Source organism: Dermacentor andersoni, chromosome 6 (genome assembly GCF_023375885.2).
Source record: "Dermacentor andersoni chromosome 6, qqDerAnde1_hic_scaffold, whole genome shotgun sequence".
Classification (NCBI taxonomy): Eukaryota; Metazoa; Arthropoda; class Arachnida; order Ixodida; family Ixodidae; genus Dermacentor; species Dermacentor andersoni.
The window spans coordinates 90,699,531-90,711,417 of NC_092819.1; the positions used below are offsets into that span (position 1 = coordinate 90,699,531).

General features: G+C 47.5%; 1 long non-coding RNA gene across 1 annotated transcript in view; it reads left to right on the forward strand.

Moving 5' to 3' along the window:
• The window catches only part of LOC126523005 (uncharacterized), a 70,419-nt gene extending 61,839 nt beyond the window's left edge, over nucleotides 1–8,580 (forward strand). Inside the window, exon 2 of the long non-coding RNA XR_011895220.1 lies at nucleotides 2,236–8,580. This is a non-coding gene — a long non-coding RNA (uncharacterized lncRNA). The remainder of the gene's footprint in view (nucleotides 1–2,235) is intronic.
• Nucleotides 8,581–11,887: the final 3,307 nt, after the last annotated feature.

The window sequence follows — 11,887 nt, forward strand, 5'->3', positions numbered from 1 at the left end:
CGAACATGACAATGAAGTGAAGGCTCATATGGCACAAGACAGGGCAGCAAAAAAGAAGTGAGGAAAAATTTGGCATTTATTTTATTAATAGACACTCCGAGCGCATTCCCGCCATCGTGTAATTGAGCCAGCCTCTTGTCTTGAGCTGGTTTGACCCAAACTACACCACATTTTGGTTAACCCAAGATCCTAGAATTTACAGGAAAGCTGCTGCTGGATTACATATGACTTCAACTTGTGTCTGTAGTCCAGTAGTATATTATAGGTTGTTTTATTGAGGGCACCACCATATTGAGATCACAGTGCCGTCTACTGTCCGGTGCAATGCTGGTATGTGGGATCGTGGTAGAGCGTGCACCACTGACGAGTATCGAATCCCGGCCACGGTGGCCGCATTTTGATAGGGGTGAAATGCGAAAACCGCTGTGTACTTAGATTTAGGTGCACGTTAAAGAACCCCAGGTTACATCCTCCACTACAGCGTGCCTCATAATCAGAAAGTGGTTTTGGCATGTAGGACCCCATAATTTAATTTTTTTAACCGCTGACGAGTGGCAAGTTTTCGCGTTTTCCTGAGAGGTGCCAGAATGTTTTTGGGATTGGGCAACTTCTTAGCCTGTCGTTACTAAGCTTTAAGCTTGTAAATAGCCGCATTATCAAACAGCGACAGGCCTAGAGGCGCTGCCACAGCTCTGCCCACAATCTAAACAGAAGGCGAGTCAAGTCTGAACATTGTCGATACATAACATACTTGTAACGTGTTATTATTTTATATGCAGCCTTGATCTCTATTAAGGTATCACTCACGTGACAACAATCAGAAGTGTCCGGCGGTGTGCCACAGCAGCAGCGTACATGGGAAACTCCCAGAAAAGACCATTTGTGCTCCTAAAATTTTTGCAATGCGATTTTCTTATCATTGTTTACCTGGCACCCTGGACAGGCTTTACAAAATAAAGAACTGCAAAATAACAACCACAAGGGTCATCAACATGGATAAAGCAGCATTATGACAGTGGCCACGAATATACTTAAATACACCAGACGCATGCGATGCGTTGGAAGAATATGCGCGCTCTTATTGGTGCCTGTCCAAAGGCACTGAAAAAGAGTGCTGGAAAACGAACAACTACTTTTTGCAACAGCAACTTTATTATCTGGAGTAATACAATGCACGATGCACGCGCCAGCCAGACAAGTTGCCGGCGAGAATTGGATGAACTGGAGAAACCATGTAAATTAGGGGTAGCTCGCATAAGTTAGAGGACGGAAAAGAACACACCTTCATTTTTTTTAGTCTGCACATACTGTTTTCGTGACACATATTAGGTCAACTTCCACCAGAATGTTAGTTACCAAGCATGATAATCTTGGAAAACGTTCAAACAGAATAACTTCGATTGCATGCACGAGGAAATAGCTGACTTCGGCCATTCGCAATAGTTGACCGACTCGAATACGCACCTTTTGTCCATACCCAAGTTTGATCATAGGTGCCGAGTTTGTCGGCGTGCGCTCACTGAAGACAAAATGTTTTTAATGTACAGTGCTCACGGAATAAAACGCGACAGCGAGTATTTGGTACAACCCAGCATATGTGCAGAGAACTCGAGAGTACCATGTCATGTCGCTATGAATCTGGTCACTAAAGGTGACTGTGACTCCACTCTAAGTGTACACACCAAAGTTATGTCGGTGCGACACGAACTGCAGCTGGTGGAAACGAAAGTATGGGCATTAGTTAGCCCTAAAGCATTGTGTGTACAATGCTCATTCCGTGAGCACTGTACACACAATGAAGCTGATAGCGTCAAGTCCTTTCTAGTGGGCGCTTGTCTGCAACTGCAGCGGCGGAGTCCACAAAGTCGCCGCGGCTGGAGAAGCACATCACGTTCGCTACCGAAAGTTATTTTCACAGCCGAATACAGTGCAGTGGTAGCCCTTTGACGTTGAGTCGTCTGACATCACGGCAAGCAAAGACAGAACACATTAGAATCACACTAATTCGCATTTAAACCACTACTGTTCAATGCTGCCCATGGGAGAAACGGCGATCCGCACATACCAGTGGGAGGAGGAGAGTGGTGCAGCGCGCTGGTTCGTGGCCACGTTCCTCCTCACCAACAAAACGGTCTATACCATAGTGTTCTTGTAGAAAATGCTTGCAACAGTGTCTTTAATTTCTTATTGTAGGACTTGCTTTGCTGCACTATATGGACTACCATTTTTTTGCAGGTTTTGGTACAATGGAAAACCAGTATGGAGCTGTGAACTGGGGCCACTACTATATGGGAGGTGGACCACCTGTCCCTTGGTACCACTATCCTCCACCTGCATCATTTCTCCAGCCAGGATTTCAGCATCGTTCCTGTGGCTTTATAGTGCCACAAGGCTACAGCTTACATCAATCATACTGGAATGGGAACTACCAGAATTGTGCCTGGCCAGACCCTTCTAATGGAACCATAAAAGAAGTAGCACCACCTGTGCCTATCAAAGGAGAGAAATTAGAGAAAGAAACTTGCCCCCTTGGCCCTGACAGTCATGACCCTCTGCCTATGGATATTTCACCATGTGCAAGTCCTACACTAACCTCTCCGACAACATGGGTGACAAACATTTCTAGCACTAACCTCTCCAGCATGTCGCCAACAAAATGTGCGACAAATCTCTCTAGCACTAGCCTCTCCGACATATCGCCAATAAAATCTCCAATTTCCAGAACTGATCTGATGCTGAAAAAGGATACATTACGTGCCAGTCCGAAGACATCATGTGTGTTGAAAACGGTGAAATTTCCTTCCATTGATTCATCAGAGACATCATCATCTGTATTGTCATTATTGACAAAGTGCAATGCTTGCATGAAGACGTTGTTGGCGCAAGCCAAGGGCACTAACGTTACAGCTGAACCATGTACATGTCACACAAAGCAGGAAGTAGCTCCAGACTTTCAAAGTGAGCCTGAAAGTACAATAGTATATGAACCACTGAAGACACAGGCTTTTGTCAATGATTCACTTATGAAGCATAAGCCTAAAGAGGTCACAGTAACTAGAATGGCTGAGGAACCCCCGAAGCGTGTGGTAATTCAACGAGTAGATGGTGTGGCAAGGCTTTTTGCTGTCTCTGATGAAATACCCTTGCTGCAAAAGTCTGAAAATATCCAAACAAGAAAAACAGTCCAGCTACAAGAGAGTCCATTCATCACCAAAAGCAACAAAGGAGTGTATTGCGACGCTCTTGCGATTAAAGAATCTTGTCTGGAGCAGCGGAGTAGTAGCACGGATGATCCTTTGAAGTCTGTACTTGAGACGGAAGGAAACTGTATTGAAAATGTATGTCCAAATGAGGCCATCTCAGAATATAACACTTCACTGCGTACATCCACAGAACCTGTTTCGGAGCACAAGAATGCAAGAGCTCACTGTTGGAGACTGCGCGGGAGGCAAAAAGGGGATATGAAGGATCAGTACTTTTTGAAATGTGTACCTCCAGTATTGGCTGGTGTATCACCATGTGACCTTGGAGAAGACATGAATGCCAGTAAAGACTGCTTATTCCTCCAGTCGGCAGCTTTAGTGTCTACTGATGCAGTATTGTCAGCAAGCACCAGCTGCATGCAAAAGGTAGCAAATTCTGAAGTGTCTCATCTTGCCCATAGGGCTCAGAAATGCACCGACAATAGCTTACGAACCTTCAAGAGCACTGAACACAGCCCAACAAACCAGTGCTCCTTCTCCGACATCTCATCTCATCAAATGCCTCCAGATGAGCTCTTGCACTGTGGGCAAGAAGTTAGTCAAGCAAGTGTGACTGTTAGTGACGTGTGTTCAAGTACATGCATTGATAAACTTTGTACTAGTGATGTGGTTGTAGGAGGAAAGGTGACAGGTGTCTATACATCAGGACCAGTGATTGAGCGATTATTTACTTCTATTGAAATGAAAGTGGATCCGAAATTCGGTGGTCGTGTGGAACATATAGATGTACCATTGGAGCTTCTATCACAAGTTGAAAAGCTTGACGAAGGCTGGATATGCTCTTTTGAATGATTGTTGTATATAATATGTAAATCCGGTAATGAATGTTCATATGTATGCGAATATAAGCATGTGTTGCTTCCTACATTATTTTTTAAGTCATTAGGCAAGGTAAGTGCATTGTGCCATATATATAAAGGTAAGTTGCATGGCGGTTCTTGAAGCATGAGATGGAAAGAAAAGCATTGTTCAAAATGATTTTGGAGGAATGGCCGGAGCCCCCTTTAACCCAGGGCGCCACTGGCCTCGACAGCCCGCTTTACCCGGTGTATGAAGGACTGTTGCCCCCCAAGTCTGAGCTGGTTAGTTCTGCATCCCATTGCTCGATTGTGTAACTTGTTTTGTCACAGATGTGTTGTGGTGTGAAGACACTGTAGCGTGTGGGGAACATGGTAATTTGTAATTTAAGGTGGGGCAATACCTCGGTTTGATTCTTGTGCCTGCTGGCGGCTTCCTCCACTGAGTTGTGGATGTGGGGAGGTTTTTCTTTTTTTTTTTCTGGTTGTGCACTGAGTAATTCGGGCATTCGTTTTATTGATGCCATTACGGTGAATTACCAGGACCATTCCAATCGAGTCTGCCCTGTCAATAATCCCTTGGGCTAACAAATTGGCCATGGCACCATACGACCTGTTGATGGCGAATTTTGGCGGTGCTATTGACTTGTTTTGGTAACGCGGCCCCTAAGAAGCGTGCTACATTATTCTTGCTGGTCTGATTATGGTGGCTCTCTTTTGCATGCGTTCTGCATGAGCGAGGGTCGTCACGGCGAATGTTTCGGCAGCATCCATAGTCTGCCCCGATGGATGCCGCGAATTGTAGGCATTTGGTGTTGAGCGCCACTGTGTACTGCTTGTTTTTTGTTGCGTTGCCGTGTTGGTAGTCTTGGCTTGCTACGTGCGAGTTAGTATTTGATGTGGTTTGTATCAGTTCTGCGGCCGATTGTTTGTGATCTTATTCGAGCAGTATTTTTTTTTTTTTTTTTTTTTTTTTTTTGTGAGGCGTCCCTCTAGCTCCTGATTTTCTCGCCGGATCGCTGTCGTTTGCGTTCCTCGTCTCGGAGTTCTGAGTAGCTGCGCATTCTGTTTAATTAGTTCATAACCGGGATCTCGCTGTGTGTTTGGTGTGTGTTGCGGAGCAGTGGGAGGCAACCTTTGCCCAGCTCTTCCGCAGGGCAAACCGGGAATTTTCGGAGAATTTGAATAGTCTGGAAATACTCAGGGAACTTGTGCTTCTATCAGGTAAAATTAGCTGTAACTTTTCTGAAACGGAAGGAAAGTCGCGGTAACGCTGGCTCGAGTAACTGAGAGGAATCGTAACGAATCGTCTTTGATACCGTGTTGTCTGCTGGAGGAGTTGCCAGTGTACAGTGAACGGCCGACTTTCCGGACACCCGATAATTCGTACAGCTTCGCGGTACCACCACGTACCCCATAGATTCACGAACGTCTGAAATTTCGGACGTAGGAACACCGTCTGGCCTTAGGTCCACAACGGCAATAATCAAAGCCGCCACCGCCGCCATTTTGATTGCCTCGCCGCCTCGAACCGGCGCTCTTGCACGCAAACCTGCTGGCAGCCGTAACCACCACTGCGGCAACGTTAGGTCTAGCTGCTTCGACGTTCGCTGTTAAGCTTCTTGCCATTCTGTGCCGTGTTTTTCATTGAATTTGCTGCTGCCAGCAATGGCATAGACTCCGCCTTTGTAATCCTCGCGGTCGGCTTCGAAGCTCGGAAAGCACAGCGCGTTGAATATAAGGCTGGTTTCCGAAAGTTTACTTCGCTTCAATACAACAATGTTACATGGTGAAACGCGCGAAAGTGTTGCAACGAAGCATAAGCGTGGGAAGGGGCAATTGTCGTGGGATACAGTACATACTCTTATGTATGCCTTAATTGTACACTCATACACCCACCATCTCCTGTCGCAGTACGAGCACCGATATAGTTAGTAAGGTCAGAGCTTTTTGGGATGTGCTTGTGGCGGTTTGAGACCTTAAGGTCAGGAAAAGACGCATTAATCTTTTAGAAGTGCCCGATTTTTCGAACGTTCTCGCGGCCGATAGGGAGTCCGAAAAATCGGACTTTGACTGTAACTGGCCAAAAGGATGCTTCAAATGGTCCGTAGGGTGAACGCGCGGCGGAAGGACGAGACAGGGTGTCTACCAACCGAGAATTCTCGGGGATTTCGAGTAGTCTGGAAAAACTCGGGGAATTTGGGCTTCTATCAGGGAAAATTGCCTGTAATTCTATTGAAAGAGAACGAAAGTCACGGTAATGCTGGCGCGAGTAACAGAGGAATCATAATGGTCTTTGGCGCCGCGTCGTCGGCTGGACGAGTTGGCACAGTTCAGTCAACGAGTGACTTTCCGGACGCCAGATAATTCGGACGGCTTCGCGGCACCACTACGTACCCCCATAGGGTCAATGTATAAGAACTTCTGACATTTTGGACGCAAGGACCTTTCGCCGTCCGAGTTTCCGGACTTTTTGCCGTGACCGCAGTTCCGAAACGGCGTTAATAGAAGCCACAACCGCCGCTATTTTGACAACCTCGCCGCCTCTAACCGGCACACTCGCACGCAGATCCGCTGGCAGCCGTACACTCTTAAACAAAGTTACACCCTTTGGGGTGTATATCTGCCACAACAATAATCATCTGCCTTGCTTGCGCTTCCTTTCTTAAAAACGCAGCGCCCGCTACTTTCCTGTCGGGAATGCTATGTCATGCTGATAACGCGCATGCCGTTTGCTTCTGGGAAGTACCGGGCTCGCAGCGTTAAAGAAAGGAAATGCGCACAGGACAGATGACGTTTATTGTTGTGTGGCAAGATACAACCCAGAAGGTGTAATTTTGTTCTAGAGTGTAGCCACCAACGCGGCAATGTATAAGCAATGCCTAGCTGCTTCGAGGTACGGCATTAAGCTTCTTGCCGTTATCTACCGTGTTTTTCATTGAAAGAATTCGCCGCTATCAGCAATGACACCGCCTATATAATCACCACGATTGGCTTCTAAAGTTAGGAAAGCACGACGTGTTGCATAATTCCGGTTCCTGAAAGTCAGCTTTGCCTCATTACAGAAATGTTACGGTGTGAAGCATAAGTGTGGGAAGGGGTAACTATCACGGGACACAGTATGTATTCCTTAATTATACACGCGGGCACCCGCCATCTTCTATCACAGTACGAGCACCGATATGCCTAGTAAGTGTACTGGCAGGCTTTCAGAGCTTTTTCGGGCGTGCCTGTGGCGATTTGAGCCCTGAAGGGCTGTAGAAGACATGCATTCATTTCTTCGGACGTTTTCGCGGCCCCTAGAGAGTCCGAAAAATCGGACGCTGGCTGTACAACTGTCCAAGAGGATCCTTCAAATAGTCCGTGTGGCGAACGCGCAGCCGAAGGAGAACAAGAAGACAAAGGACCTACGCATTGAGAAATGAACGGGAAAGGAAGCATGCCGCTTTTTTGAAAGTGCTTGTACGCTGAAAGCGAAGTGTTGGTTGACACCTAGATGCAGGTGTCCTTCATCCAAGCAAGAAGTTCTTTAAAACAGTGAAACGAAACACTGAGGCGTTGAGCGCGGGTTGAGAGTATGTCGGGACAGTTGAGGCTGGCTTACCAGTTGCGAGAGAATCTCAGTTCCGATAAAGTTTAGGCCTCGTACCAATTAGCTTGCTATCAGTAGATAGAAATAGCTCATATTCGGAAATATTCTGTATACATCTCCTTTTTATTTGTATTTGAAAATGTTCGACTCGATTTGCAATAGGTTTTACTATTTCTTTCGAAGCTATTTTATTCGCTGTGCATTTTACTAACCCCTCCCTTCTGTTTTCTTTTTGAATAAAATAAACACTACCCCTTACTACTCAAACTGAATTAAGTTTATTTTTTAACATGCTTACTAGAGAGTGACACCATTGGCCGACATGATGTAGGGAGCTCATCTTGACATAAAACGAAGTTCAGGGAATATTGCAAAGGCACTCGGGGAAAATCTGGAAAACTCGGGGAATTTGGAAATGTCAACTTGGTAGACACCTTGCGAGAACAGGAAAGGACCTACGCATTGCGGAATGACCGAGAAAGGAAGCGTTCCGCCGCTTCTTTGAAGATACTTGAGCTCTAAACACAACGTTGGCTGACGCCGAGATCCAGGTGTCCCTCATCCAAACCAAGATAAACTCTTTAAAGCAGTGAAACGCAACACTGAGGCGTGCGCGGGCTGAGAATATGTCGGGATAGTTAAGGCTACGTTACCAGCTGTTGAGAGAGAATCTCACTTGTGACAAAGTTAGGGCCTCGTACCCTACCATACCCAACTGAAGCTTGCTATCAGTTGATAGAAATAGCTCGTATTCTAAAATGTTTGCTTCTGTAAGCATCTCCCCTTTATTCGTATTTAAGAGTGTTCGGCTCGATTTGCAGTGGGTTTTACCATTCTTTTTTCCAAGATATATTATTCGCTGTGCATTTTACTAACCCCTTCTGTTTCGTTTTTTGAATAAAATAAACTGCTCATTATTCAAACTGGATTAAGTCGTCTTTTTATTTTTTAACACGCTTACTAGAGAGTGACAGCATTTGGCGACATGGTGTCAGCCCGTCACACAGGGAATTTTGCAATGACACTCGGGGAAAACCTGGAAAACTCGGGGAATTGGGAAACGATAACTTCGTAGACACGATGCGGGCCAGAGGCTTTTGTGGCTGCTGCTGCGGGGGCATTGGCACTCGTGCGGCCCTGGGCGGCTTACTGGATGGGGTCCGACCATTGCCACAAGGGGACGGGTTTGCGGCGATGCCTGTCTTAATTCTGAGCTGAACCATCGTGGTTTCGACTACCCCACTCGCTTTCGCGAGAGGGACCGGCAATTGGTGTTCTTGAACCAAATGTTCTAGGTTTCGGCGGCATTGGTTGCTGCTGGTTATGTCTGCTGCTCTGCACGCGGCACATATAATCACACTATTCTGTCCTTGAGTGGGAGGGTGATTCATATCGCACTTCTTGCGGATGTTGACCAGGTGGGGGCACACGTCTGGGCCGTGTCCCACTTGAAAAATTTTCTGCATATTTGAGCACGGCTTGTAAGGACGAAGTCGCATCGCCCCTTATGAATAAATACATTTGTTAAGGGAACCACCGGGGAAGGCGGTGAGTGTCATGGATGACTTGCCAAGCATCCGAACTCGCTCGGTTTGAACTCTGTCCGTACTCGCATGTTGGCTACTAAATGTTCCATGGAGGTGTCCAGTGGAATGTCATGAACTGCCCAAGCAAAAAAAGAAATAAATAAATAAAAGCTCGGCAGAAGATCGGGCCGACGCCCATGGCCAGTTAAATAGTAGGCGGCCCGATCCGGGCCGTCTGGGTCGGGCGGAGCTTGGTTTTTGCACGTGGCCAGCCCGTTTGCCGACCACCGGCAGGCGGTCGGCAGACTACACCGCGCCAGCGTCATGACCGCCGGTTGAATCATCGTGACCGCTGTCAGGATTGGGGGCTCAATCCCATCGCTCGAGATCCGTTGCCAAGATTGGAGTCCGGCATGAATTCGAAGGTAGCTGGCCCATGCCGTCGTCCAACTTAAACACGCTGAGGACGTTGATGAAGGGAAGAACTGCTTCTCATCGAGAACGAGGAAAATGGGTTTATTTACAGAAATTAAATCAGTCTAACATGACTGCTTAAGAAAAAGAGTGTCAGTCCAACATGACTGCTCAAGAGAAAGTGTGTCAGCCCAACCTGACTGCACGAGAGAAGTGTGTCGAGCCTCCGCCCAACAGCCGTTTTTAAACGCTCGGTCCTTCGGCGATACAAGGCAGCGAATGTTCGTTTCGTCATCGCAAAACTAGCCGCCTCCCGCGACAAGGTGACGCACACACACACGCAAACACACAGGTGCGAAGGACTGGAGCCGATGACCGAGGGGAGTCGTTCCGGGAAGCTCGGAGACATCCTGGGTAGCTCGTTGTCCCGCCGCGGCTTGCTCATGCGTAGCGAAATCAGGTTCGCGCTGGGGACCTCGGGCACAATAGTTCGTCCGTCGAACCCGTTTCGTCACAACGGAGATGGGGCTCGTGGATGGAGGCGGTTTTCAGCACGAAGCCCGCTTCTTCGAACGCAGTCTAGCTGCAGCGACGGAGAGTGGGGGATGCGCGCCTTGTCCCCCAGTCGTAATTGGGTGGCAATCCTACATTGCAGCTCGCCATTCTTAACAGCGCCTCCATGGCCCGAAAAATCTCGACTGTCTAGCGCTGACAACCGCTAGGCAGGAAGAGAACGGCAGGTGGTCAGGGGGGGATTGATGTCTTGGCTCGCAGCGACCACTTGTGTATTGATGTCACCGCCCCCAAAACATCCAACAAGGACAGGCAACTGCAAAATGAACCCCACAACACGGCTCTGCGCCGAGATGACGTGCATTGGCTCTCACTTTAGACTCGCTAGGCTTCAAAAAAAAAAAAACAGAAGTGCAGAAACAAAAAATGCTGCATTTCGCTATGCCAATTTCTGAAGCAAATCCCTGCTGACGAATTCAGCAATCATGGAGGGAATCCTGCTAAATGAGAGGGGATCTTCTTCGCTTAATAAAATTAGCACTAGTAACCCTAAAATTTAGACGGGACCCTCAAACGCAGAATTCAAATTAGCCTGCTCAAACCATCCGCATTGCTATGCAACATTCCCTTCTTATATCTCACGGAGAAGTTGTACTCTTGGAGAGTGAGGCTACATCGGAGCAAGCGGCCATTTTTGTGTGACATTTGATTGAGCCACGTCAGAGGACAGTGGTCGGTCTCGAAGATGAACTTCGCTCCGTACAAGTAACACGACAACTTCTGTGCGGCCCAAACTAAACAAGCACATTCCTTCTCTGAAGCGCTGTAGGTTTCCTCTCTTACATTTAGTTTACGGCTGGCATAGAGGATAGGATGCTCCTCGTTATCGTCGCCGACCTGACTAAGTACCACGCCCATACCTCTGTCGCTTGCGTCGCATTGAACTATGAATTCCTTTGTGTAGTCTGGCGCGCGAAGCACAGGGCGAGAAACCAATAGCGTTTTCAAACTTTGGAAAGCGTTCTCTTTGTCCTTATCCCAGTGTACGTCACTCGGTGCTCCCTTTCGGAGGGCGTCTGTTAATGGACTTGCCATTTGCGAGTAATTCGGAATGTACCGTTGATAGTACCCCACAAGTCCCAAAAATGAACGAAGGTCCGTTTTCGTGCGCGGCTGAGAAAATCCTCCAATCGTAGCTATTTTCAGCTCCGCCGGCCGTCTCATGCCCTGACCGACAACATGGCCCAGATAAGTAACCTGCGAACAACCAAACCTACACTTTTCCGCTTTCATCGTCAAGCCGGCTTCCCTCAACCGTGAGAACACCTGTTTGAGGTGCGATTCGTGTTGTTCCCAGCTGTCCGAAAAAATTACCACATCATCAAGATAGGGCAAGGCGAACTCCTGCAAGTCTTTTAGGACAATATCCATTAACTTAGAGAAGCTAAACGGCGCGTTCTTCAGCCCGAAGCTGAGTGCGAGAGGGCGAAAAGTGCCTACAGGCGAGATGAATGCTGCATAGCGGATGGTACTTTCTGAAAGGGAACTTGCCAGTACCCCCGCACGAGATCTATAGTTGAAATGTATTTAGCAGCGTTAACTCTTTCAATTCGTTCCTCAATGTTGGGTATCGGGTACAGCTGATCCCTAGTGATGGCATTTAACTTCCTGTAGTCAACACACGGACGAGGGTCCTTGTTAGGGGTTTCTACCAGTATTAGCGGTGACGTGTAGTCACTTTCAGCGGGCTCAATAACTCCCAACTCTAGCATGCGCTGTATC